Source organism: Podarcis pityusensis, assembly GCF_964106645.2.
Source record: "Podarcis pityusensis genome assembly, chromosome: W".
NCBI lineage: Eukaryota > Metazoa > Chordata > Lepidosauria > Squamata > Lacertidae > Podarcis > Podarcis pityusensis.
In genome coordinates, this window is record NC_138045.1 from 27,331,520 (window position 1) to 27,357,251 (window position 25,732).

The 25,732-nt window shown below is 44.6% G+C and overlaps 1 long non-coding RNA gene across 1 annotated transcript in view; it reads left to right on the forward strand.

Moving 5' to 3' along the window:
• Positions 1-20,030: 20,030 nt before the first annotated feature.
• LOC308467830 overlaps positions 20,031-25,732 on the forward strand; it is a 95,969-nt gene continuing 90,267 nt past the window's right edge. The window contains exons 1-2 of the long non-coding RNA XR_013981325.1: positions 20,031-20,098; positions 20,947-21,073. This is a non-coding gene — a long non-coding RNA (uncharacterized lncRNA). The remainder of the gene's footprint in view (positions 20,099-20,946; positions 21,074-25,732) is intronic.

The following is a 25,732-nucleotide window of genomic DNA, read 5'->3' on the forward strand; positions in this document are numbered from 1 at the left end:
AGGTGAGAGGAGGTCGATGAAACAAGGGAATGAAAGAGAGGATACTGAGATGATACGATGCGTGTTTTTTTGAATTGTTTTTGTTTTTGTTTGGTTAATGTGTTAATGTTAATGTTGCATTCTGTATTGTTTATATATTGTATTGTATTGTTTTCTCTTTTGCTCCCCCCCCTTCTTTTTCTCTTGTCTTTCTTCTTTTTTCCTTTTTTTTTTGTAAGGTATAAAAGCAATAAATATTATTTTAAAAAAAAAAAGAGAGAAAGGGAAAACTGCAAAGGGGGGTTGCCCTGTGCCCAGGAGTGGGAGTGCAGAAGACGCTGGGAGCACTGTGCATGCCTTTGCAGCAAAGCGGTGCTACGTCTGCCATTCAGACCAACATCTGTGGAGAAACTGCCCCAAGGCCGTCTCCCATGGCAACCGGGAGATAAGAGGCAGAGCACGTCGTGGGAGGAGAGGCCCTGCGAGAGAGGGCAGAGGCAGCGATACAGGAACACATCAAAAGGCAGCTGCATATGCTTTTGTTGGAAAGACTGCAGCCAACTGTAAACAGTGTTGGATAATTGATAGTGGAGCCAGCAGGCATCTAGCTCCACCAGGTGGCCAGTTGCAGAACTGCTGGCAAATTCCAGATGGGACAACAGTTACATTGGCTGATGTGACTAAGAGAGCTATTTCAAAAGCTGGTGTTGTTTTTATGCCTTGTTTAAAAGCTGGTATTGATGTGTAGGAAATGTGGGTTACTTTCTGTTTTTGCTCTTGACAATGCTGGTTTTCAGGTCCGTTTTGGTAACCAGGTATGCACCATCTCCAAAGATGGGGAGCAGTAAGTCCAGGTACAAGGCCATGATGGGCTGTACATACTGGAAACAGGTGATGATGCCTCTGAGGGGGCACAGGTTGCTGAAACAGGTGATGTTGCTTCTTAGGAAGCACAGGCAAAGTGTGCCAACGGTCCCACTCATGACCAGTGTCTGCACGTATGGCATAGAAGATTTTCGCATGCAAACTGGTGTTACGTGTGCAAACAGGTAGAGTGCGCTGATGGCTGCAAAATGAAGGAGTGCTCTAAGTTCCTTGACTGTAGAGCTTGTAAAAAAGCCAAAGTGCACACGGCCAATTACCCAAGGTCTGAGAGAGTGACCAAACAGGTTTTTGAGCTCGTGCATGCGGATCTCTGTGGTCCAATGCCAGTGGCAAGTATGGGTAATTCTAAATACATTCTTTGTCTGACAGATGATTTTTCGAGGATGGGGTGGATTTTCATGCTCAAAGACAAAGGGCAAGCAGCCAAGGAGTTCAAAGAGTGGGTGGTGTCAGTAGAACTTGAGTTTGACACCCGAGTCAAAGCTTTTCAAACAGACAGAGGCACAGAATTTATGGCGTCTAGTTTGCAAAGCTTCTTCCATGCGAAAGGTATTAAGCACAGGAAGACAGCTTCTTACTCCCCGCAATAAAATGGAGTTTCGGCGCGCAGGAATCGAACCCTGCAAGAAGCCATGGAGGCTCTTCTCTTTGATTCAGGGCTGCCAAAATGCTATTGGGCCGAAGCTGTAAAAACTGCGTCTTTCACTTTGAATAGGACGTATAATTCTGTGGTTGGGAACACGCCCTATTTTATGCTCCATGGCAAGAAACCCAAGGTGCACTACTTTTGTACCTTTGGGGTGGAGGCTTGGGTATTGATTCCCAAACAACAGCACAAAAATGGTGGCCCTAGATCCCGCAAAATGATTTTCTGTGGGTACGAGCCAGGGTCAAAAGCCTGGAGGTTTGCTTATCCAGGTGGAGATCGCCCACATGCGGTAATCAGCAGGAGCACAGAATTCTGTGAGCAGAGTGGTTGGAACAGGATTCACGGGAATTCTGAAGTGCTCACAGATTGGTTTAGTGATCTTGATTCTGAGGATCAACCAATTGCACCTGCTGGAGGAGCTGATGGCGGTGTACCTGCTGGCGGTCCGGGCCGAGCTGCCGACCACCACCAGGGTGCAGTGCCAGAGGGGGCAATTCCAAAGAGAGAGGTGAAGCCAGAGACCAAGAGTGCACTCTCATCTCTGCAGGCTAGGCCTAGCAGGCGCAGGCGCAGGCGCAGTAGATCTCCATTGTCTCCCACAGCCAAGCTCAGTCCAAGAACGCACAGCAAGCACAGCAAGTCGCTTGGTGGTTCACCAGACGCCAGGGACTCACAGGCAGAGTCCAGCATGTCTGGGTCAGAGGGGGAGTCCAGTGTGGTGCCAAGACGTTTTAAGCGCACCATGAAGGGCAAACCTCCTGACCGTTTCACAGCCACAAATGTGTGGGCTGGTTTTGCTCAGTGTGAACCAGAAAGCTTTGCTGAGGTTCAGAAGTTACCTCAGGCAGAATCCAGCAAATGGCAGCAAGCCATGGAAAAAGAGCTTAGTGCCATGAAGTCTCTAGGAGTCTTCACGCTCACAACTCTGCCAGCTGACCAACAGGCAGTGAGTTGTTGCTGGGTCTACCGGTTGAAACCCACTGCATGTGGAGAGCCACAATATAAAGCCAGATTGGTGGCAAGAGGTTTCAGCCAGTGACCAGGGCTACACTATTCTCAGGTGTACGCACCCACAGCCAGAAATGAGACCATGCGATTGCTTTTGGCGATAGCAGCACAAAGAGGTTCTGAGGTCGCTCATTTTGGCATTGATGTTGCCTATTTAAACTCACCGCTGCAGGAGGAGATTTACATGTTACCTCCACCAGGGTTTGAGGGTGATAGGCCAGGTCTGGTATGGAGACTGCACCGTTCCATTTATGGCTTGAAACAACCAGCCAGAAATTAGAATTTATGTTTCAACGAAGCTCTCGAGAAGCTAGGGTTTCAGAAGAGTCTGGCAGACAGCTGCCTGTACCTGAAGGGGTCAGGCCAGCAGGAGGAACTCACTCTTATTTTTGTCAGCGGCATTATATTAGTTGCCAGGACAGGTAAACAGGTGCAGGAGTTTGCAAGGAAGCTGAAACAGCACTTCAAACTCAAGGAATTAGGTCCTGTGAGCATGTACCTAGGGGTCCAAATTCACAGAGACCAAGATGGCAGTTTTTTGCTAAATCAGAAAGCAAAGATAGAGCAATTGCTGCAAAAGTTCAAGATGGCAGACTGCAAAGGTGTCAGAACATCAATGGAAACGTGTTTTCTTAAAGACAGCCAGCCTGAGGTAAAGCCAGAGTTCAAGAACCAGGAGGTGTTTCAATCTGCTCTGGGGAGTCTGCTATAGCTCTCTCAATGGAGCTGACCCGACATAGCATTTGCTGTCAATCTCCTGAGCAGAGAGGCTGCAAAACCCAGTGTGGTGGCCTGGAACGGTGTAAAAAGGGTCCTTAAGTATCTGCAAGAGACCAAGGAGTATAAGGAATTATCTGTGGGACTGAATGTAGGTATGTTTGAATATTTTTGAGAATTGTGTGAAATGTGTGTTTGTATGCTTGTATATTCACAATGTGTGTGTATTGATGCTGAATTATTTTAATAATAACAACTTTGTATTTTTTTTTTAATAAAAAAAGGGTTCTTAAGTATCTGCAAGAGACCAAGGAGTATAGCCTCACACTGTCAGCTCAGGGTGATGCACAGCTTCAATGCTGGGCTGATGCAGATTGGGCCAACACCTCAGACAGGAAGTCAATCTCCAGAATGGTTGTAATGTTTGGAGGTTCTGTAATTGGCTGGAGGTCCAAAAAACAAAGCCTCATTGCTCTGTCATCGACTGAGGCAGAATTCAGCTCTCTTTCGGGAGTATGCAGAGAGCTGGAATTCTACACATGTCTGGTCCGGGAGATATGTGAAGATTGTTGCCTACCCATAACAGTGTGGGAAGACAATCAAGCCTGCCTGAAATTGGCAGAATCAGGCCAAATTAACGCCCGGACCAAGCATTTAGATATACATTTCAAAAACCTGTGTGAGAGTATAAGGACAAATGTGATCAAACTGAGGTATTGTCCTAGCCAGGAAAACCTTGCTGATGGATTTACAAAATCCTTGAGTTTTCAGAGACACAGAGAGTTCTGTGATGTTTAAACACGGGTTAAGCTGTTTGTATATTCGCACCCAGGTCATTGTGAACAAGAGAAGAAGAAGAAGAAGAGTTTGGATTTGATATCCCGCCTTTCACTCCCTTTAAGGAGTCTCAAAGCGGCTAACATTCTCCTTTCCCTTCCTCCCCCACAACAAACACTCTGTGAGGTGAGTGGGGCTGAGAGACTTCAAAGAAGTGTGACTGGCCCAAGGTCACCCAGCAGCTGCATGTGGAGGAGCGGAGACTCAAACCCGGTTCCCCAGATTATGAGACTACCGCTCTTAACCACTACACCACACTGGCTCTCAGTGGGTGTTGTGGTTCTGGACAGTTAAGAGTTAACACTCCGGAAGGCGTTCTTATTCACTGGGTGCCTGCCCATATCATCCGGGTTTTTTCCTTTCGTTCTGAGAGTCTCTGAGAGTTGGTTTCGTTTTTGTGAGAGACAGAACTCTGCAAGCATGCAGCTTGATTCTGTCGGTTTCTTTTCTGTTTCTTTATGCTTCTGAATAAACATCTTTGGGAGAATAGAAACACTGGTGTCAAGTTGATTTATTGGAGACTCTGCAACGGCCGACAACTGCGAAGTGCGGCAGCATGCTGAAGAAGCGGGCGGGCGGCCATAAACGTCAGACCAGCTCACAAATCAGGCCAATTGCTGTGCCGGGCAGCAGACTTCGTGGGTCAAAGGATTTACCATCTACAAACTTTAACAAATAGCAACACCTCTTTCATCCTCCAAAATAAAAAACACACTGAGGATAGCCAAACAGGCAGGAGACACCTCAGGCCAACCCAGGCACCAGCAGGCGCGTAAGAGGCAAACTGCAGCTGCCATTTGTGCACTTGTCATGTCTCCCCTACTGTTTGTTTTTTAAAAAATAAAATAAAGCCAATAAAAGGAAACAATATGGAGGATGGGCCTCAACCAGCACAGACGAAGACTAGGCTAGGCAGGAGCAGGTAACAGGTGAGTCGTGGCAGTCATTTTTGCAAACTATTTTTACCCTCCTCCAATAATTTTTTAAAAAAAAAACAAAATTGAGGGAGAATGTACCAACCAGGCCTGGGCTTCATGGGACAGGTTAGATGCCTGCCATCTTCACTCCTGACCTCTCGTTTTCAGCCATGACTCTCTTGCAGCAGAGACTTCATGAGAAGATCCAAGAAATCTCTGGCCAGGTAAGATCAGCACCCTCCTTTAAAAAACAGTTGTCAAAATGTGGAGAAAGCCTGGGGAATCCAAAGCCAATTTTAGGCTGTAGGCATATGCCAGCTTAATTTGGGAGCAAGCCTTCTTTAGGGCAGTGGAACTTGCTCCTGATTGCACTGTTAGATGTGTGGTGGAAATATTCCTATGCCTCTACTATTCTGGTTCCAGTTGATATCATACTGGCTTCTGCTCTACCTTGATTTGAACTAAAGCAGTTCACCCATCTTTGGAGGCCAGATTTTGGAAGATGTGATGGGGGGTGGTTGATGTATAATAGGGGTGGGGAACCTATGGCTCTCCAGATGGTGAACAGCCAGCTCCCATCAGCCCCAGCCAGCATTGCCAGTGGTCAGGGATGGTTAGAAACATCTGAAGGGCTACAGGTTCCCCATCCTGAGTGTATAAATATAACACACTCTTCAGTCAGGCCTGTTTGTACTTTGTTGTTCTATTCAAACATAGCATGGGTGAGAAATATTTGGGTGGAAAAAAACCAGCTTTTTAATCATCTTAGCTTTACTGTTTTCACTCTAAAAAGCAAGTTTCTAGATCACACAGCCAGGGAAAAAACAATGCTGTCCAGGGTTGTAAAGACTGCAGAGAGAATAAGTGGGTGCACTCTTCCCACCTTAGATCAAATCTATGCTGCCAGGTGCCGTAAGAAAGCAGCAGAGATAGCGCAGAATAGTACACACCCCGGAAATCATCTCTTTCAGCTTCTGCCTTCTGGAAGGTTTAGGGTTATAAAGGCCAGGACTAGCCGCCTGAGGAACAGTTTCTACGCAAATGCAATTCTGGTTCTAAACGCAGCATAAGGGGTCTCTATAGTATAGTGTATTATTTAGTATAGTGTATTTTATAGTATAGTATAGTATAGTATAGTATAGTATAGTATAGTATAGTATAGTGTATTTTAAAATGGGGTTTCAGAGTTTTTAGGGGTTTTATGTAGTTTTTCAATTTCATTGTTCTGTATGGGACAATGGCAATAAAGATATTGTATCGTATATAAGCTTATAGTACATAAGCAAGGCATTCTAAGCTTCCAGTGTCCTATGGACCTTACCCCTCCCCATGAGAAAGATAGGCAGTGATCCTAAGGATAAGCATGAGCCTAAGTATGCAAATGAAGAACCTTTCTGTTGGATCAAGGAGAGAGAGAGAAAGGTATATAAAAATGAGAATTCCTGGAAACCATGAGCCAAGTTTGGGGCAAGTACTCTTTGGCATGAGAATACCAGCAGAGATTTGAAATAGCAAAATACACAGCAAAGTACAGTTGTACCTCGGGTTAAGAACTTAATTCGTTCTGGAGACTTCCGGGGGAGGCACCTCCGGCAATGGCAGAATTCCTCTGATCGGGAGGAATCTGCTCCGTGGAAATCTGGGTCTGGCCGCCATGGCGAAGGCGAAGACCCGTTAAAATCACAGGCGGGAGAAGCCTGTGAACATGGGATTCAGCGGGCACCTTTTGCGCCTCCCCCACTCACGGGGAACCCCAGTTTTTGGGGCTCCGGAGCGACGTGGGGTGAGCGGTGCGGTGCATCGAATCATCTGCTTCTTCCACGGAGTGAAGCCGCATAGCTGTTGCCGGAGAGTGCTGACCTTTTCCTGTGGACAATTTGACTTTAAAGAAATTACCCGTGAGTAGAGCTGAAACGGAAGAATTGGATCTCTAAAAGTGTAATTTGGTATCGTAACGGGGAGGTTCAAAACAGGAAGTCCGCCTTCCCTTTTTGTAAATAGACTGAGGCAATGAAGTTGCAAGCTGGAGTCCTGGAAGGTCTTTTGTAAAAGATCAAATTTCCAACGGTAAAGAACATTAAACCCCCTCTTGGAGGCAGGAGAAGAGAGGGGGAAGTTGTGGATTGAGTATGCCTGCGGGAGAGAGTGAAAAGGCTTAAAACACCGCCACTCTGACCCTGGAAATGGGCTCCTAGTAAGACTGATGGTTTTTTTGTTTTTTTTTGGAATGTTCATTGACAGCGCTTAGAACGTTCATTGACAGCTAGCTAAATAAGAGAAATACATTGTTTCTATTGTTCCCGTCTGCCTTTAAAAAAGGAGGAAAGTAACTGAAAATTGAAACTAACTTCGGATTATTGAAACTGTGTTTAAAAGAGGACATATCGACCGATACAAATACAACCTGTTTTCCCCTAGTGGAGCTGGGCTAGGGGAATTTCCAGCTGCAAGATAAGAAAAGTGTGAGACTTTGGAATTGACCTTGAATCTCTAAAGTGTTATGGCAAACGGAAGGGGAAAAACAGACGGGATGTTGACAAAGGAGGCCTTAGTGGCTGCATTATTGGAAATAAACGATTCGCTGGAACAACTCCATAAGAAAACAGATGCGAGGAATGTGAAATTGGATGTTGCAAATATTGAGACTGATTTAATTGTAGAAAGTTTGAATAAGTTGGGACAAAAGGTGAATACCAATTCAGAAACCACCCAGAAACTGATACAGGAATCTACTCTGATACGGCAAACTGCAGATGAAGTCAGGGAAAAAACCCTTGCTGCTGAACTTAAGGTGGTACAACTGGAGAGGAGAGTCCCATCCATACAAAGACAACCTGATGAACAGAAGCTGACATTCGTTATGATTGAACTTAAAGAAGAACGGATGAATTTGAGGACCAGAGCCCTATCTGAATTGGAAAAGGAAAGCTTGACAGAGTTTCAGGAGGCGACAGGACTAACATTGGTTGAGAAAGAGAGGTATTTGGGGGTTAGTATGACCGCCAAAAATGTGAATCTGCTTAAGGACAACTGTGAAGGATGTTGGATTGAAGAGAAGGGGAATTTGGAAATATGGACAAATCAGAAGTTGTTACTGTTGGGCCGAGTCATTGTGGTGGGGATGAGGGCTACTGTGTTGCTGGGGATGTTGCTTTTGTTTCAAACATTGCAAGCTCTGGATGGGATGCTCCTAGAGTTGTTTGGCAGGGCAGGAAGCCTCGAGTTAAGCTTAAGATATTGATGGATGCTAAAGAAGGAGGTGGCCCTGCCCTGCCAGACCTTTAAACTTCGTTGTGAACCATCTGCCTTTTGCTGGCTGAGAGAATGGTTGCTTCTTGAAAACACTGAAGTGTTGGACAATGGCAGACAAAGTTGATGGACTATAGGGAATTAGTGGAAATGACTGGCAAGATCCGAGACCAGGGTGAAGAGTCGGTGGAAGAAGATTGGAAAAAGTTTAAAGACTATTTATAGAAATATGGTAAAATTAAGGAATGTTAGAAAAATGTTGGAATGAAATTACATGGCTTTAGTAGAAATGTCATAAGGAATTAAGTATAAATAGATCAATAGAAAATTAAAGGAAAAGTATGGCAAGAATGTGTTAAGATAATTATAGAACAGAAAACAGAGTAAGATGGAAAGGAATTGCTGAAACAAATAATAGAAGTGGAAAACAAAAAGGGAGGTGTGAGGAAGTCGCTGGAAATAAGTGAATGAAATATAAGATATTGAAAATGTTTGAGGTGTTTTTAAATTGTTCTTGTTTGTTTTTGCTTGATTTGTTATTCGTATTGTTTTCTCTTTTTCTTTCTTTTCTCTTTCTTTGTGTTTGCAATGCTGTGTTGGAAATTTTGAAAAAGTAATAAATATTTATAAATAAATATTAAATATTAAATAAATATTAAATAAATATTTATAAATAAATATTAAAAGAACTTAATTCTTTCTGGAGGTCTGTTCTTAACCTGAAACTGTTCTTAACCTGAAGCACCACTTTAGCTAATGGGGCCTCCCGCTGCTGCCACGCCGCTGGAGCAGGATTTCTGTTCTCAACCTGAAGCAAAGTTCTTAACCTGAAGTACTATTTCTGGGTCAGCGGAGTCTGTAACCTGAAGCGCCTGTAACCTGAAGCGTATGTAACCCGAGGTACCACTGTAAAGTATGGAAATAAAGGTTTTTAGACTTTTAAAATATGCCACTTAAAGTGAGTTCCAAAGTTCCCCTTTCAGTAGCTTAGAAAAAGAACACATTTGGCAAGGTAAAAAGTTTACTTACAAGCTCTCCAAATGTCAGATTCATGTGCTTTTCCATACAGCATTCAGAAAAAGCTGCACAGGCAGTAAAATGTGGCTTAGTTACAGTGGTCCAAGTTCCTAAATCATTGGTATAGGAACTGAAGAGTGACTTGTGAAAGCTGAGCAACCACCACATCCTCTTACACCTGAGCTGCTCAGGTAAACTGGGAGAGAACAAAGCCTTGATTATCCAGTCTCTCCCAAAGTGAGCTAAGCACATTGATTATATGAGGCTAGTTATCCCACAGCTCCAATAACTTTTGCAGTATTTGGGGTTTTTCTGTAAACATGTGTAATATATAGATACTGTGTGTGTGTGTGTGTGTGTGTGTGTGTGTGTGTGTGTGTGTTTTGAAACTGAGATAGATCCCAACACTGTTTAGTTAATAAATAGTGACAATTCTAAGAGTACTCAAGATGGGGAAAAAATAAGAGATGTGACATATACAAATTATCCCTTTAAAAATTACTATTATTATTAGCTAGATAGAAATTAGCAGAGTGGTTCTATAATACTGTCTCAAGAGTATGTCCCACTGAGTTCAATGTGCCCTACTCTCGGGTAAGTAGGTTCAGAATTGCAGCCTAAATTTTGTTTTCTGGATTAAGTCCACAGGGTATCAGGGTCTTGAGTCTGTGCATCCTCCTGCTATTAAGATGGATTTTATGGTTGTTCTGTAGGAATAAGTTGGACAGGTTGAAGCAGCTTCCATTTGGGGGGTCAATAGTGATTTCTAAATCATGCATAAAAGTCTTGTGTTTCCCCCCCTAATATTATGATTGTGGCATCCAGTAATGTATAATTACCGGTACATTGTTAGTCTTCCAGCTGAAATTCTCTTGAAGGAAATAATCCTTGCCGGCTTTCCTGCTTTTAAATGTAACGGTAAAAATAATACAGTGACCAGATTTACAATGATATACATGTTAGTGTTAGGATATTTCCGTTCCACCTTAAAAGGGAGCAGGCTTTGTGAGTCAGAGTCTGCGTATTTCCTGTTTCACAGGATGTTTCTGTTGTGTCTTTTGTTTTCGCTCTCTGTGTCTGGAGACACTGAAGCAGGCAGTCATGTTTTTCTTTGTTCTGATCAACGCTGAATAAAACTTGTAAATAATGCTCTCCTGAGTGCGGCTTTTGGCTGTGCATTATCTGCTAACAGAGTGTGCATTGAGTTCTAGAATGTGGCAGGCTATTTCTGGAGCTCATGTCGCTAATTGCTGATCCTGCGTGCCTACGGGAGATTGACGGACGTCCGGCAGCACGGCTTGGGGGCCATGATGGACTTTGTCTCCCTGGCAGTATCCCAACAACAGGTTTCGGGCCCAGATTCACGGCACTTACAGGAGAGTAAGACTGCGACGGACTGCTGAGAGGTATGTGGAGGAAAAGCGAAAGTGAGGCTTTTCGTTGCCGCGGCAGAGTCTCTTTGATGTCCAGCTGGCCTAATTGGTCTGGGAGCTGCGCCAAGCAAGCTTCGTGATTTATGGCTGCCGAGATAAGGAGCCTATGAAGTGAATAGGGCTCAAGGCTCAAGTGAAGAGCTGGAATGGAGTTTTTCCAAGCTTCTGAGTGCCCAAAGTTAAATCGGCACAATTATGAGACCTGGGCAAAATGGTGTGAAAGTTTGCTGCGTCAGTTTGGAGTGTGGCATACTGTGTCTGAAGCCCCTCCAGTTCCTCTGACAGATAGATGGAGGGCCGAAAATTCAAGGGCCATAGACGTAATAGTCTTGTCCATCTCTCTGGAGGAGATTAAAACGTTAGCTGGCAACGTGACTGCATGTAAGATGTGGAATGCTTTGAAGATAGCCCATCTGCCAGTCATCCAAGCCCAGAGTTTGACTGCATCAGAGGTCCTGGCTGTTTCCCAGAATGCGAGTGAATGCAGGGATGCCGAGGGCACCGGTTGCAAGCTGCAGGGGGAGCTGACTGTGATGTCATCCCAGGCAGCATTCCAGCCTCCAGGGGGAGCCAAGGAGTCAGCAGCTGAGAGCTCTGTTTCTCGTGAGAACCAAGGTCATCGCCTTTGCAGAGGCCGGAAGGGCAGAGGTAAACAGAGACCGATGCCTGCAGATGGCCCGAAGCAGAAGGGGGGTGAAGAGCCCACGCCAGTGGAAAACAAGGCTTTGTTTGCTGGCACAGCTTCACCAAAGGCTAAAGGCAAGTTTGATGGCCAGGAGCAGGGGGGCAAGCAGCAAAAGCCCACGCCGGTGGAAAACAAGGTTTTGCTTGCTGCAAAAGCTGCTCCAAAGGCCAAGGCCAGGTTTGTTATTGATTCAGGATGCACCCGCCATGTGACGAAAGACCGGCATCTCTTTATCTCCTTCAAATCTCAAGATGGTGAGATCCACCTGGCTGATGGAAAGACGTTACGAATTGCAGGAGAAGGGACTGTGAAACTGGCAAGTCTGCACACTACCATCAAAGATGAACTTTATTTCCAGGCGCTGCAGACAACTTGCTCAGTGTCCCACAGCTTACTGGGCGTGGCTTTGAGATTTCCTTCAAGAGGAGCGTCTGTGTCATCAGGAAAGGCAAAGAGGACATTTTACATGCAAAGTTTATAGATGGATTGTTCTGTATAACTTATGATGACAATGGTGCTGTTGTGTCTAATGTTGATTCTTGTTGTGTTGCACAAACTAACAAAGTTCTTCATGCAGGTTGCATTCAAGATGCACACAGAAGATTTGGTCACATGTCTGGGCAGGCGCTGGCCAAGATGCCTAAGTTGGTTGAGGGTTTGAACATCAAACCCTGTAAGTTTCACATGAAATGTGTATCTTGTGCAGAGAACAAGGTGAAGGTTGCTCCAAAAGGCAAGGAGTCTAGCAGGCAGGCTTCCAAACCCTACCAGCTAGTCCACACAGACCTGGTTGGTCCGCTTGCACCTTTTTTGGGTGGAGCAAGGTACTTCATGGTTCTAATTGATTCTTTTTCCAGGTACATTCATGTGTTTATGCTCGAGCAGAAGTCGCCAGCGTTTCCTAAGTTCAAGGCATTCTGTGCATGGTTGGAGAATGTTCACAGTAAACATATCGGCTGTCTCTTTACTGATCTGGGTGGGGAGTTCACTTCTCAGCAGTTTGAAGCTTTCCTGACTGAGAAGGGAATCCAGCATGACTTGTCAACGCCTAGATCGCCATGGATGAATGGACTTGCGGAGCGAGCAAATCAAACGCTGCTGCAAGGAATGAAAACATTGTTGCATGATGCCAATCTCCCTGATAAGTATTGGGGGGAGGCTCTGTCGACTTTTGTTTACACTTTTAATCGCAGACTCTCATCACCTATTGGTTGTACCCCCTATGAGAAGATGTTTGGAAAGAAACCCAACATCAAGCACATGAGAATCTTTGGTTCTGACATGTGGGTACACACCCCACAGAGCAACAAGCTTGGGAAGTGTGGGACACATGGTTTGTTCATGGGGTACGAAAAAGGTGCATACAGGGTATGGATGACTGACTCTAAATCCATTAAGTTCACAAAGAGTGTTGAGTACAATCCTAAGTGGGGGGAAAATGTGGGAATTTTCCAGAGTTACCCAGAGGAGGATGAAGGTGATGTGAAGAAAGCAGATAATGTTGAGGAAGCTGAGGGAGATGAGGATGATGATGATGATGATGATCAGAGTTCGGATTCCAGCTCAGTGGGCGGCGCTGCTGCTGGTGTCAGCGACAGTGATGACACAGCAGACTACAAGAGCGCAAAGGCCTCAGTCAGACCATCTGATGCGTCTGACAATGAACTGGAAAAACCACTGTTCACCATTGGTCACTTTTCTCCTAAGAAGGAGGAGCTGAGTCCAGAAAACTTGCGTCTAGTACGCAGGTCTGAAAGGGCGACGAAGGGCAGACCTCCAAAGAGATTTGCTGATGAGTTTGCTAAGACAGCAACTGCTGTTCTTAGTAGCTCAGAGAAGGTGTGGGAACCTTCAAGCTTCAAAGAGGTTCAGGAGTTAACATCTAAAGATGCTGAGCCTTGGCTAAATGCCATGAAGTCTGAAGTTGATTTCTTGAACAGGAACCAAACTTGGGAACTGGTACCGGTAGTCCTAGGAATGAGACTGGTTGGCAGCAAATGGGTCTTCAAGGCCAAGACAGACCAGAATGGCAAGGTTGTCAGACACAAAGCCAGATTGGTTGCCAGAGGTTTTTCACAGGTACCAGGACAGGATTACCACGAGACCTACTCACCCACCGTCAAATATGAGAGCATTCAGCTGATGCTCAAGATAGCTGCAGAGGAGAAACTGCATGTTTCCCATCATGACATTAATACAACTTTTTTGTACGGGATTTTGGGGGAGGAGCTGTTTATGCTTCCACCTGATGGGATGCAGATACAGAAGGGAATGGTCTGTAAACTGCGGAAATCCTTATATGGTCTCAAGCAGAGTGCCAGGTGTTGGAACACAAAGCTCACTGAGACATTGCTTTCTCTAGGTTTTCACCAGGGCAAAGCTGATCCATGTGTGTTTGTCAAGGAGGAGGGGCAAAACAAACTGTATTGTTTATGTTTTGTTGATGATCTTCTGATGTTTTGGAAGAATCAGGCTTTCTACCAAAGCACCCTAGCTCAGCTGAAGGAGCACTTTGACATGAAGGATCTTGGTGAGGTATCCAGCTATCTCTCTCTGCAGGTGGAGAGGGACCAAGCAGGTAATTTTCTGGTACACCAAACGCAGAAAATTACTGATGCATTAACCAGGTTGAATTTGGTTGATGCAAACCCAGCAGACACACCGATGGTGACAGGTTACCAGGTAGATAGTACTGCTGAAGCGTTTTCTGACACAACGCTGTACAGATGCATTCTAAGCAAGTTGAATTTCATTGCTAGATGCTCAAGACCTGACATAGCTGTAAGCACTAACCTGCTTAGCAGATATGCTAACAATCCTACTGTTCAGGATTGGAAAGCTCTGAAGCGCATAGCCCGCTATTTGAAAGGGACTATGCACTACAGGCTGAGGTTCACCAGTCAGAAGACTGGAGGTCTTGAAATCTTTGCAGATGCAAGTTTTGGAAGTGACACCACGGATGGTACAAGCACTTCTGGAGTATGCTACATGTACAACCACTGTCTGTTTGACTGGCTGTGCAAGAAGCAAATGATAGTGAGCCTAAGTTCCTGTGAAGCAGAACTCAATGCTCTGTCATTTTCACTCATGGATTGTGAATGGTTGATGCAACTGTTTAAGGACATCAGAGTTTCTGTGAAATGTCCTGTACAAGTGTATCAAGACAATAGATCCTGTTTGGCTTTGCTGAACTCAGAGAGTTGCAAGCAAAGAACCAAGTACTTGCAGATTAAGTTACATCGTGCAAGAGAGTGTATTGAAAAGGACTCATTCAGGTGTCCTACATGGCAGGAAATGAAATTCCTGCTGATCTGTTGTCTAAGGTTGTTAACAGAGAACAACTTAAGGTTTATGTACAGAAGTTGCAATTGGGTTGAACCACAGGTACTACAGGTTACACGGAAAGGGGGAGGATGTTAGGCTATTTCCGTTCCACCTTAAAAGGGAGCAGGCTTTGTGAGTCAGAGTCTGCGTATTTCCTGTTTCACAGGATGTTTCTGTTGTGTCTTTTGTTTTCGCTCTCTGTGTCTGGTGACACGGAAGCAGGCAGGCATGTTTTTCTTTGTTCTGATCAACGCTGAATAAAACTTGTAAATAATGCTCTCCTGAGTGCGGCTTTTGGCTGTGCATTATCTGCTAACAGAGTGTGCATTGAGTTCTAGAATGTGGCAGGCTATTTCTGGAGCTCATGTCGCTAATTGCTGATACTGCGTGCCTACGGGAGATTGACAGACGTCCGGCAGCACGGCTTGGGGGCCATGATGGCCTTTGTCTCCCTGGCAGTATCCCAACAGTTAGTGCTCTATTCTAGGCACTGTCTTTTTAGCTTAAAAAGTTAACTTTGCTCTTTTGAACGATGAAAATGCAGCAGCGGCAAGACAAGAACCTCCAGAAGAAAAGGATGGCCAAGGTGGAGAGGAAGAAAGCCAAGGCTCTCAAAAAGGGTCGCATCCTGCCCGAGGACCTGGACAAAGCCAAATTTAAATGAATCAGGCTAGTGGACCATTGGAACCCACTCCAGGGCAGGTGCTCACAGGGCTCATTAATAAAAACTATTTTGTAGTGGAACCTCTACCCGGACACTGAGGTCCAGCACCGAGAGCCTTCTGGCGGTTCCCTCACTGCGAGAAGCCAAGTTACAGGGAACCAGGCAGAGGGCCTTCTCGGTAGTGGCGCCCTCCATGTGGAACGCCCTCCCACCAGATGTCAAAGAGAACAACAACTACCAGACTTTTAGAAGACATCTGAAGGCAGCCCTGTTTAGGGAAGCTTTTAAAGTTTGATGTATTACAGTATTTTAATATTTTTTGGAAGCCACCCAGAGTGGCTGGGGAAGCCCAGCCAGATGGGCGGGGTATAAATAATAAATTTATTATTAGAATTTATTATTATTATTATTATTATTATTATTATTATTATTATTATCTAAATCTCCTTGGTTGTGAGATGACTTGGAGTTATCAGGCTGTGCAGCTAGACCAAGAAGAGGGAGCTCCTACACTTGAGATGCAAAAGAGATATATTTCCACAAGACTGTTTCTGTGGTCATACAACCCTTAACTATGCCAGTTGATCAAGTGGATCTTTTCATCCCTCTCCCTGAGTCAGGATAATGGAACTTTCAGTCTGGGTGCTAAATGTGGCCTTCAAAACCTATCTTCCAGGCCCCCTGGCACAGCTTAACACCCTCCTTGAATATTTTCTACCTCTAACTGTGCTATAATGTCTTTTTTTCCCCTTGGGTAAAAAGTGTATTCATTGCTCCCCTCCATTTTTGCTTTTGCCCTGCCCATCAACTGGCATGCAGCCCCTTGAAAATTTCCCAGAAGGGAACACAGCCCTAAGGCTGACAAATGTTTTTTTTTTGCGAAGAAATTTCACAAAAACTCATCAACAGGAGCTCAGGAAGGAAGCAAATGAATTTAATATCATAACAATAATGGGATAAATTAAAAGAAAATATGGGATTATTTTTAATTACTTTATATTAGCGCAACATAAAAATACTATGTACATATAATTTCCAGAAGATAAAGAACAAATATTTACAGCTGTTTGCAGAGATGCACAAAAGTTGAATGTTATCATGAAAATACTAATTCCAGAAGTTAATAAACAGTACCACTTTTCCATAAACCAGTCAATTTGAGATTTATAATAGCTTTTTGTGAAATAAATTTGTCCAGTCCTTTTTGTGGTGGTTCTAGAGTTTTCAGGTATGAGGCAATACACATAACTTCAGTTAGTAAGTTTAATACTGTTTGCAAGTCCTCTGTTTTTTTTTTCCATTTTCATTTCAACTTTTCAATAATGTATAAGATTTTTTTTTTCATCTGTAGTTAGATGATAATCTGTTAAATAACCAAAATACTGTTCCAAAAGTGGCTTATATAAGAACAGACCCCAAAAGTGGGCATAAGATCTTTCAACTGATCATAAGATTTTAATCTAAATTGGTCCCCTACTTCCATCAAAATATCATTATACTTCAACCACGTGGCTTTCATATTGAACCTTTTATGGGTCTTAGCTTCCAATGGTGATATCCACCTGGGTGTTTTCCTTTCTAACAAATCCTTATATCTTATCCAAACATTATACAAAGATTTTCTAATCATATGAATTTTAAATCCTTTGTGAGCTTTTATCTTATCATACCATAAATACGCATGACAACCAAATACATTATCAAAACCTTCCAAATCTAAAACATCTGTATCCTCCAACAAAAATCATTCTTTCAGACAGCAAAAGGCTGCTACTTCAAAGTAGATCCTTAAATCTGGCAGGGAGAACACCCCCCCCCCCTTCACATCTGTTAATAATTTAAACTTTTAGCCTTATCTGAGGAGATAAATTCCTGGCCTAATTTTTTTATTTTGCAGAATTTTCCTGTGGGTTCTTATTACATGAGTTTCTTGTAAACATATCACATCTAAATTCTGTTTTATCAGCACATGTTGAATTTTATTTCTTTTAGGCCGTGAATTAATTCCGTTAACATTCCAAGATAAAATTCTTAATACCATGTTATCTCAGTCCAAATCTGGAGGTCCGATTCCTGCCCCAAGTCCTAATCCTGATCCTGAACCTGCACCTGTGGCTGATCCAACTCCTGCTCCTGTGTCAAATCCAAAATCACTAGCGTTCTTTTCTAAAAATCTTCTCTTTTCTTTGGTTGACCTGATTCAATGTTTCCTTTGCTGACATTTAAATGAAAGGCCTTGCGGAAATTCCCATCGAAAGAAGATATTTTTTCTTCTCGAAGCACTTGTAAGATCCAAATAGTTATTTCTTTTTGCCAAGAAAATTTTTGGGATTTCTTTAGATAAAACAGTTAAATGTTGTTGTACTTCAAAATTCTTCTTGTAATGCAATCCCAAAATTTTATCTCTTTGATCCTTTGTTTGAAAGACTCCCATACAATCACTTAAAATTTTTGAGTCCTTTTTTCCTCTAGTTCCAAATCTATAGGCCTTTACAATTGTAGATTCCACCTCTTCCTTTGTTAGGTCCCCAAAGGACACAAATTCCTGGACCAAACACTCTTTCAAATTTCCTTGTTCAATCTCTGGTAGGCCTCTGAAACGAAGATATGTCTCTCTTTCCTTAAGCTGTAAAAAAGCTATTGCTGATTGGGCCTCTTCCTGTGATCTTTCTAAGTCCAAAAGTTTAACAGTTTCAATCTCTGATACTCTTTTCTGTAAACCTACAACTTTGGAGATCTTTGCACAGAATTCCAAAGTCTTTTAAAATTCTTGTAGACAGAGAGTATTAGCTCTGACCTCTGTTGCAAGACTCTGCAAACCCTGCTTATTATCTTTCATAAACTCTAATATTTGCTCTTGGAAAGCCTGGTCTTTAGATTCTCCTTGTTTGTGGCTTTTTCCCAGGCTCACCAGCCATAACTCCGCTAGTAACTCAGATTTCCAAGCTCAAAGATACTTTTATTTCAAAACAGTCAGGAGTAATGAGCTGGAAGTCAGACAACAGCTCCAGTTTACGGGACAAGGCAGTTAAAATACAGTCCCAATTTTTCCAGCCTGCCGTTCTTACTTATTTTCCTTTTTCATTCCTCAAGCAATTCAAATAAGGATATGTTGCCAGTTTTCACTTGAAGGGTTAAAATGTTTCAGCTCAGACCGCTGCAGAACTTCATAGTAACCAAGTAGGAAATGAAAGTAACAACATTCCTTTTATTGTTACCTCACAATGGCTGCTCGCTGCTCTGACTGGGTCACCGTTTCCAGAGAGTCAAGCAGCTTTTAAAAGTCCTTTTTAAAAGCTTTCGGAGGTATTTCAGTAATGTTAAATTCTCTCCCCCCCTTCACCTGCTTTTGGAGGGTTAATAAATTCAGTCTTTGGAAATTTAAAAGTCTCTAAATCTTTTCTCTTGGCTTCAGAAACGTCTCTGCTTTCCCAATCTGTCAGCAGGTAGGGACTGGCTTCCATTTTTAAATTCCCTTACCCATCTCCAAATTGTTCCAAAATTTAATCCAAATGTAAAAAGTACTCATGGTACAGTCCTTAAATGATTTTAGCGTTGGAAGAATTCACCGCTAATGCCTCAAAGTCTCGCAGCTTCGTACCATCAAAGGAAGCGTTCTATCCGATGGGTCGCAGCTCCAACCCCCTCGCTCTAGGAGCTCAAAACAGAGCTTACTGGGGGGGGGGGGAGCCTGCTTTTGACGCCTGCCGGATCCCATGTCCTCAAAATGCTTGATTTGAGTTTTTTCCTGGGGGTCCGCTGTGCTGGAGCGGTTTCCCCCGCCTTTGATGTACCGAGGTCTCCTCCGACGAAGAGACCTCCTACTGTGATGGCGCTCGCGATCAACCGGAAGGACAAGAAGCTTTTCTTATCTGCATCTGTAAGTTCACAATCAAGGTCTTAAAGAAGTACCCTTCTCCTGTTGCTTGTCCTCAGTTCCTGGTGTGGATAGACTGCCTCTGAAAATGGAGTTTTGATTTTGCCACCAGCCAGGGCCTGTGATCTCATTTTATAAGGAGATGCAAAACAATTTCTCCCCAGTTACCCAAGCAAATCCCCTCCATAAACTCTGGATGCACACCTGTGTCCTGACAAAAACACGTGTATACTAATGAAATCAGCCATACAGCTCCGTGGCTGGTGTGTGGTGATTTTTGCTACTTCCCAACTTTTTAAAAACAACACATTTTTACAATCTCTCGCCCCCCCCCAAAAGAAACACACGGAAAGGTGGTAACCTTCAATGCAGGGAATCTTGCATTGAAAAGCAGGATTCAAAATGCAGAAGCATCTTGACGTTATTCTAAGTTTAAAAAGGATTCAAGTCGGAAAGACTCTGTACATGCTCGGACTCTTATTTACCGAGCAATATTCTGGTGGGGGGAATTATGGAGGAAAACAACGATAACAACTAGTCCTCTATAAAACACTGTTATCGCTGTTTCTAACATGATTACTCTATAAGTGACCAGGACACAATGACGAACTCGTAAGACAAAAACAAGCCCCTGCCGCCCATAAATTAAAAAACCACTTTCCACATCTCTACAGCAACAACTCGTCGCCAGAGCAGCCATGTTGAATCCCGTTGAATCCCGCGAGAGAGTAACACACACTTTCTCCATTCCTTCCTATTCCCTGCTCTTGATATTCACCATGGCAACCAAAAGATGCTGTTCTTGGCCTAGCTGCCTTGAGGCAGCTTTTAGGATTGGCTTTCCAAGGGTTCCTCAGGTAAGGTTCGCTGTCAGGTGAGAGAGGGGCAACTGCGGGAAGGCAGGAAGAGATGTTGAAGAGGAGAGGCCCCCCCAATACGTTGCAATGAGTTGCATTCCTTTCCTTTGCCCTAAGGGAGAAAGCAGCCACATGCCCTGCTAAGCATTCTGGGAGAGCAGCACATGGTATGAATCCGTCCCTCCCATCACATTTAGTTTGGATCTCAAATGTATCCCTCATGGCAGGACCTGATGCGAGCCACAAAAGCCATTTTTCTCTTCTCCCCAACTATCAGCACAGGACTTGGGGAGGGAGAGGGGACCCCACTCTTGGTTATTGCTTAATTGCATTTGATGATTTGCATAAATAAGTGCTGTAAATAAATTTGCACAATTAAATGCAATCATTAATTGTATAAATAAATGACAATTTTATTTAAAATTGCTCCGGGCACTGGCACCCAGATAGGTAAATAATAATAATAAAAAAAAAATTTATTTATACCCCACCCTCCCCAGCCAAGACGAGGCTCAGGGCGGCTAACAACCAATAATAAAAACAAGTTGATTAAAATACAATTTAAAAAACAAGATTAAAATACAACATTAAAACATTAATGGCAGATAATGGGGAGGGAGTCCACAGTTGCAAATAAGACTGCAGCTATAATATCATAAAACCCCACTGAAATACACTGGCATTTACTGCTGATATATGAGTCAGTTCGAGGTGCCATGCAATTACAAAAAAGTCTTGTTCACAGCAGTTTCTTCCCCACTCGCCATTCCCAACATCATTCAAGGAATGACACCAAACCATTCAATTCTTTCTTTCTTTCTCTTTCACTGCATTTTCCTTTTTCTCAGCTAACCCAAGAAAAAGTTCAGCTGCAAACCAATCAAGCGCCTAGGAAAAGTCTGCAACATGACTCTAGTGAGGGTGTCCCGTGTCGTCCCCAGTGGGAAAGTCTACGGACAGATATTTGATGATGAGGTACGGCAATGACAGAAGCTAGAAGACCTGGGGTTTTTTTTTGGGGGGGGGGATAGCATCACTTGAAGCAGGGATGGGGAACCTCAGGTACAGAACTCTTCCTGGGCTACACATCCTCTCCCTAGGCCACACCCCTATCCAGCTTTGGTTAGTAGATCTGCAGATTAGTAGATCTGCAGGTTCTAGTAAAACACAGACACACACATAGAGACACAATAGATCCTGCAAGCCTTCGGTCTGCCCACCACTAGACTTAAACGCCGGCAGAGGCAGTTGCAAAGTTGGGTTAGAGCAGTCTTTGAAAACCTAGTGCTCTCCAGGTGTTTTGGACTAAAGTTCTCATCAGTCCTAGCCAGCACAGGGTGAAGGCTGCGTGAGATTTGTGTCCTAATTATTTGTGGAATATCTTGCATAGGATCACTTGGGGAATATCTTGTTCATTATGGTCTGTATCAACCATTTTCAGATAATACCCTCAGACCCATGTGAAAGCATCTGGAGAGACTTCAAGTCCATAAACTTGTTCCAAGTAATGGTTCTAATTTCATGCTGCTATTAGACTTTTCCCAAGAAATGACAGGCTACCTGCTATTGTTGTAGTTCATTGTATTTTAAATTACATGTAAAAGCAATAAAACATATTCTAAAAGAAGAAGAAGACGACTTAACACATTTAAGCTTTTAGGGTGTGAAACAGGGCTGTGTTCTCACCCAAACTCTCTTTGGCATATTCTTCTCCCTGCTGGTCTCATGAATTCATCCTTGACTGAAGACAGTGTATACTTTCATTCGAGGAGCGACAGGGTTTGTTCAACCTGACACATCTCTGTACCAAGGCAAAAATGTGGTGAGTCCTTATCTGAGAGATGTTTGCAGATGACGCAGCCTTGACAGTTCTCTCCAAGGAAGCTCCACAAAGACACATCAACTCTTTTGTCCAAGCCTGCATGGAATTTGGCCATACCACCAGTCTGATGAAGACCAACATCCTGGGTGAGAACGCCCCCAGCACTCCACGCATCAGCACTGGTGACCACACACTTGAGGTGGTAGGCAATTTTGTTTACCTGGGCTCCACCATAACCAGCAACCTTTCCATTAATGCTGAGCTGGACAAGCATATTGGCAAGGCAGCTTTGGCAATGGCTTGCCTCTCCAAAGGGTATGGGAGAATGGGATGCTAACATCTACAGTGGTACCTCTGGATATGAACGGGATCCGTTCCAGAGCCCCATTCACACCCTGAAGCAAACGCAACCCGCGTCTGCGCATGCGTGGGTCGCGATTCGCCGTTTCTATGCATGCGTGTGACGTCATTTTGACCGTCTGAGCGTGTGCGAGTGGCGAAACCTGGAAGTAACGTGTTCCGTTACTTCCGGGTCGCCGCAGAGCGCAACCCTAAAGCGCTCAACCTGAAGCAACTTCAACCCAAAGTATGACTGTAATACCAAGATGAAGGTCGTCTACCAGGTTTGCGTGTTGAGCACGCTGCTATTGCACACTGTGTGTTGACTTGTGGACAACTTACAACTGCCAGGAGCAGCGCCTCAACGCCTCTCACATGTGCTGCATCAGGAAGATTCTGGGCATCACATGGCAAGACAGAGTTTCAAACAAAGATGTGCTCTCCCAGGCCTGCAATCCCAGCATGTTCAAACTCCTGTCTCAGCAACATCTACACTGGCTTGGCCATGTCCACAGAATGGAAGATGGAAGAATCCCCAAGGACAGTGGTGTCCAAACTTTTTTCAAAGAGAGCCAGATTTGAAGTGAAGGGCCTTGAGGGCCAAAGGGCCAACCAAAGTTGTTGACCTTTTTTTAAGATTGAAATTGCTGAGCTTTTTTAGGGTCGACGTTGTTGAAGATTTTTTAGGATTTTACCCCAGGAAATAAACTGCCACAGGGGTTGGATTAAACTAACCAGCGATCATGCCTGCCCAAGGGTGTGCTCTACAGGGGGCTGGTTTCATGAACCAGGCTTGTTGGCAGACCAACTCTGTGTTACAAAGATGTCTGCAAATGTGACAAGAAGGCTGGCAACATCAGCCCTGTTGTGTGGGAATTCCTTGCACATGACTGTAGTACCTGGAGACAGTCAATGTGGTCATGGGAAGAATGACCACTTGAAGGAGCGCAGAGGGAAGAAACACCATACTGCTTCTACAGCGGCACAACTAGGCACCTTCATCTGCCCCAGCTGCAACAAATACAGTTTGCTTTGCCCCTCCTCTTTGACAAACACACATGGCTCAGCTTTGCCTTGGTGAAAACCTAGAGAAAGCAATTTCTCAGTGCGTTTTGTGTTCCAACACCTGGCACTCTGCTTGAGACCATATAGGGATTTCTGTAGTTTACAGACCATTCCCTTCTTTACCTGCACTCCATCAGGTGGAAGCATGTACAGCTCCTCCCCCAAAACCCTGTACAAAAAAGCAGTGTTCACATCGTGATGAGAAACGTGCAGTTTCTCCTCTGCAGCAATCTGGAGCATTAGCCTAATGCTCTCATACTTGACGGTGGGTGAGTAGGTCTCGTGATAATCCTGTCCTGTGAAAAACCTCTGGCGACCAATCTGGTTTTGTGCCTTACAACCTTGCCAGTCTGGTCTGTCAGATGGCTGTCAGATGGCAAGGGTGGTTGCTCACGAGTAACTAGGCCGGACTCCAACCTGTCTTTTACAGGTTTTATTTGGTGCAAAACAATTCACAGTGCAGAACCCCATGTCTGCCTCAATTGCTAGCAGAGTCCGGGAGTGGTTGTTTCCTGGACCTCCCCCAACATAAAAATCTTGTTACTCCCAGCCTTTTCCTTCCCTCTTTGCTCTTTAGACTTCTGCACAGGGTGGGCGATGGAAGGGATGTGCTTCCCTCCTGGCCGGCTTGGCCAGGAGCAGTGTTGAGGGTCCCACCAGCATCCTCTGGTCCTTTTATCTCTTCCCCACTGGAGGTGGGGCTTTTCTCATCACCGGAAGAGAAACTGCTTCACAAGATTTTTGGAGGCCCCCTGTAACACAACTTCCCTTCTGTTTCCCACCCCTGTTCCAATGGCAGTTCCCTGACATCCACCCCCCTCCCCATTGGTGGGGTCCATAGCTGCTTCCCACTCACAGGCGTTTGCGGGAGAGGGGGGGAAACCTATGAAAGAATTGTCCTCCTCCTCTGTTAATTCAAAAACTGTAACAGCGCAAGTACTGCTGCAAAATGGCGTTCGCTCTCTCGGCCTGTCCGTTGGTTTCTGGGTGTCTTGCTGTCGAGAAGTTCACCTATACCTGCAACAAGCTCATGAGTTTGTGCCAGAAACACGAGGTGAACTGCCTTCTGCGGTCAGAGATTACCCTCGAGGGGACTCCATGCAGTCGAAAGATGTGATCCACCAACAGCATCTTACCTTGTGACCTGGGAAGATCCGTCATGAAATCTATGGACACCACCTCCTAGGGTCTCCCCGGTTTCGGTAAGGGTTCTAGTAACCCCACCGGTGCTGCCCTTTCCCCCTTGGCTCTCTGACACCTGTCGCACCCCCGGACATATTCCCGTACATCCCCCCTTACCTTGGGCCACCAGAACTGCCTTGTGACTAACAACATGGTCTTATGTTGCCCAAAATGCTCAGCTGTGGGGTTGTCATGGAGCTGTTTGAGGACTTTGGCCTCAAAGTGCCCCTTTGTAGAACAACAGCCCCCCTTTCTCCTCAAAGCCCCCATTTGCTCCCAGACCTTCCTTGAGCTCCCTCATTTTAGGTTGAGCAAACTCATCATGTCTGGTGAGTCCAGCCAGTTCTGCCTCCCCTGCCAGTGCTCCCCCACAAGTCCATTTGTCCTCCTGGAACATTTGTCTGGCCATGGGGGGCCCTTCCTCTTCCATGTACTCAGGCTTCCTGGAGAGCGCATCCGCCCTCACGTTCTGCTCCCCTGGTACGTATTGGATCTTAAAGTTAAAATTAGCAAAATACTGCGCCCAAGGGGTCTGCCTCTGACAGAGCACGCGCGCTGTCCACCAATATTCCAGGTTCTTGTGGTCTGTCCGCACCTGGATCGGCTGCTGCGCCCCAATCAGAAAATGTCTCCACTGCTTAAAAGCCGCATAAATGGCCAACAATTCATAGAATCATAGAATCATAGAGTTGGAAGAGACCACAAGGGCCATCGAGTCCAACCCCCTGCCAAGCAGGAAACACCATCAGAGCACTCCTGACATATGGTTGTCAAGCCTCTGCTTAAAGACCTCCAAAGAAGGAGACTCCACCACACTCCTTGGCAGCAAATTCCACTGTCGAACAGCTCTTACTGTCAGGAAGTTCTTCCTAATGTTTAGGTGGAATCTTCTTTCTTGTAGTTTGGATCCATTGCTCCGTGTCCGCTTCTCTGGAGCAGCAGAAAACAACCTTTCTCCCTCCTCTATGTGACATCCTTTTATATATTTGAACATGGCTATCATATCACCCCTTAACCTCCTCTTCTCCAGGCTAAACATGCCCAGCTCCCTTAGCCGTTCCTCATAAGGCATCGTTTCCAGGCCTTTGACCATTTTGGTTGCCCTCCTCTGGACACGTTCCAGTTTGTCAGTGTCCTTCTTGAACTGTGGTGCCCAGAACTGGACACAGTACTCCAGGTGAGGTCTGACCAGAGCAGAATACAGTGGCACTATTACTTCCCTTGAT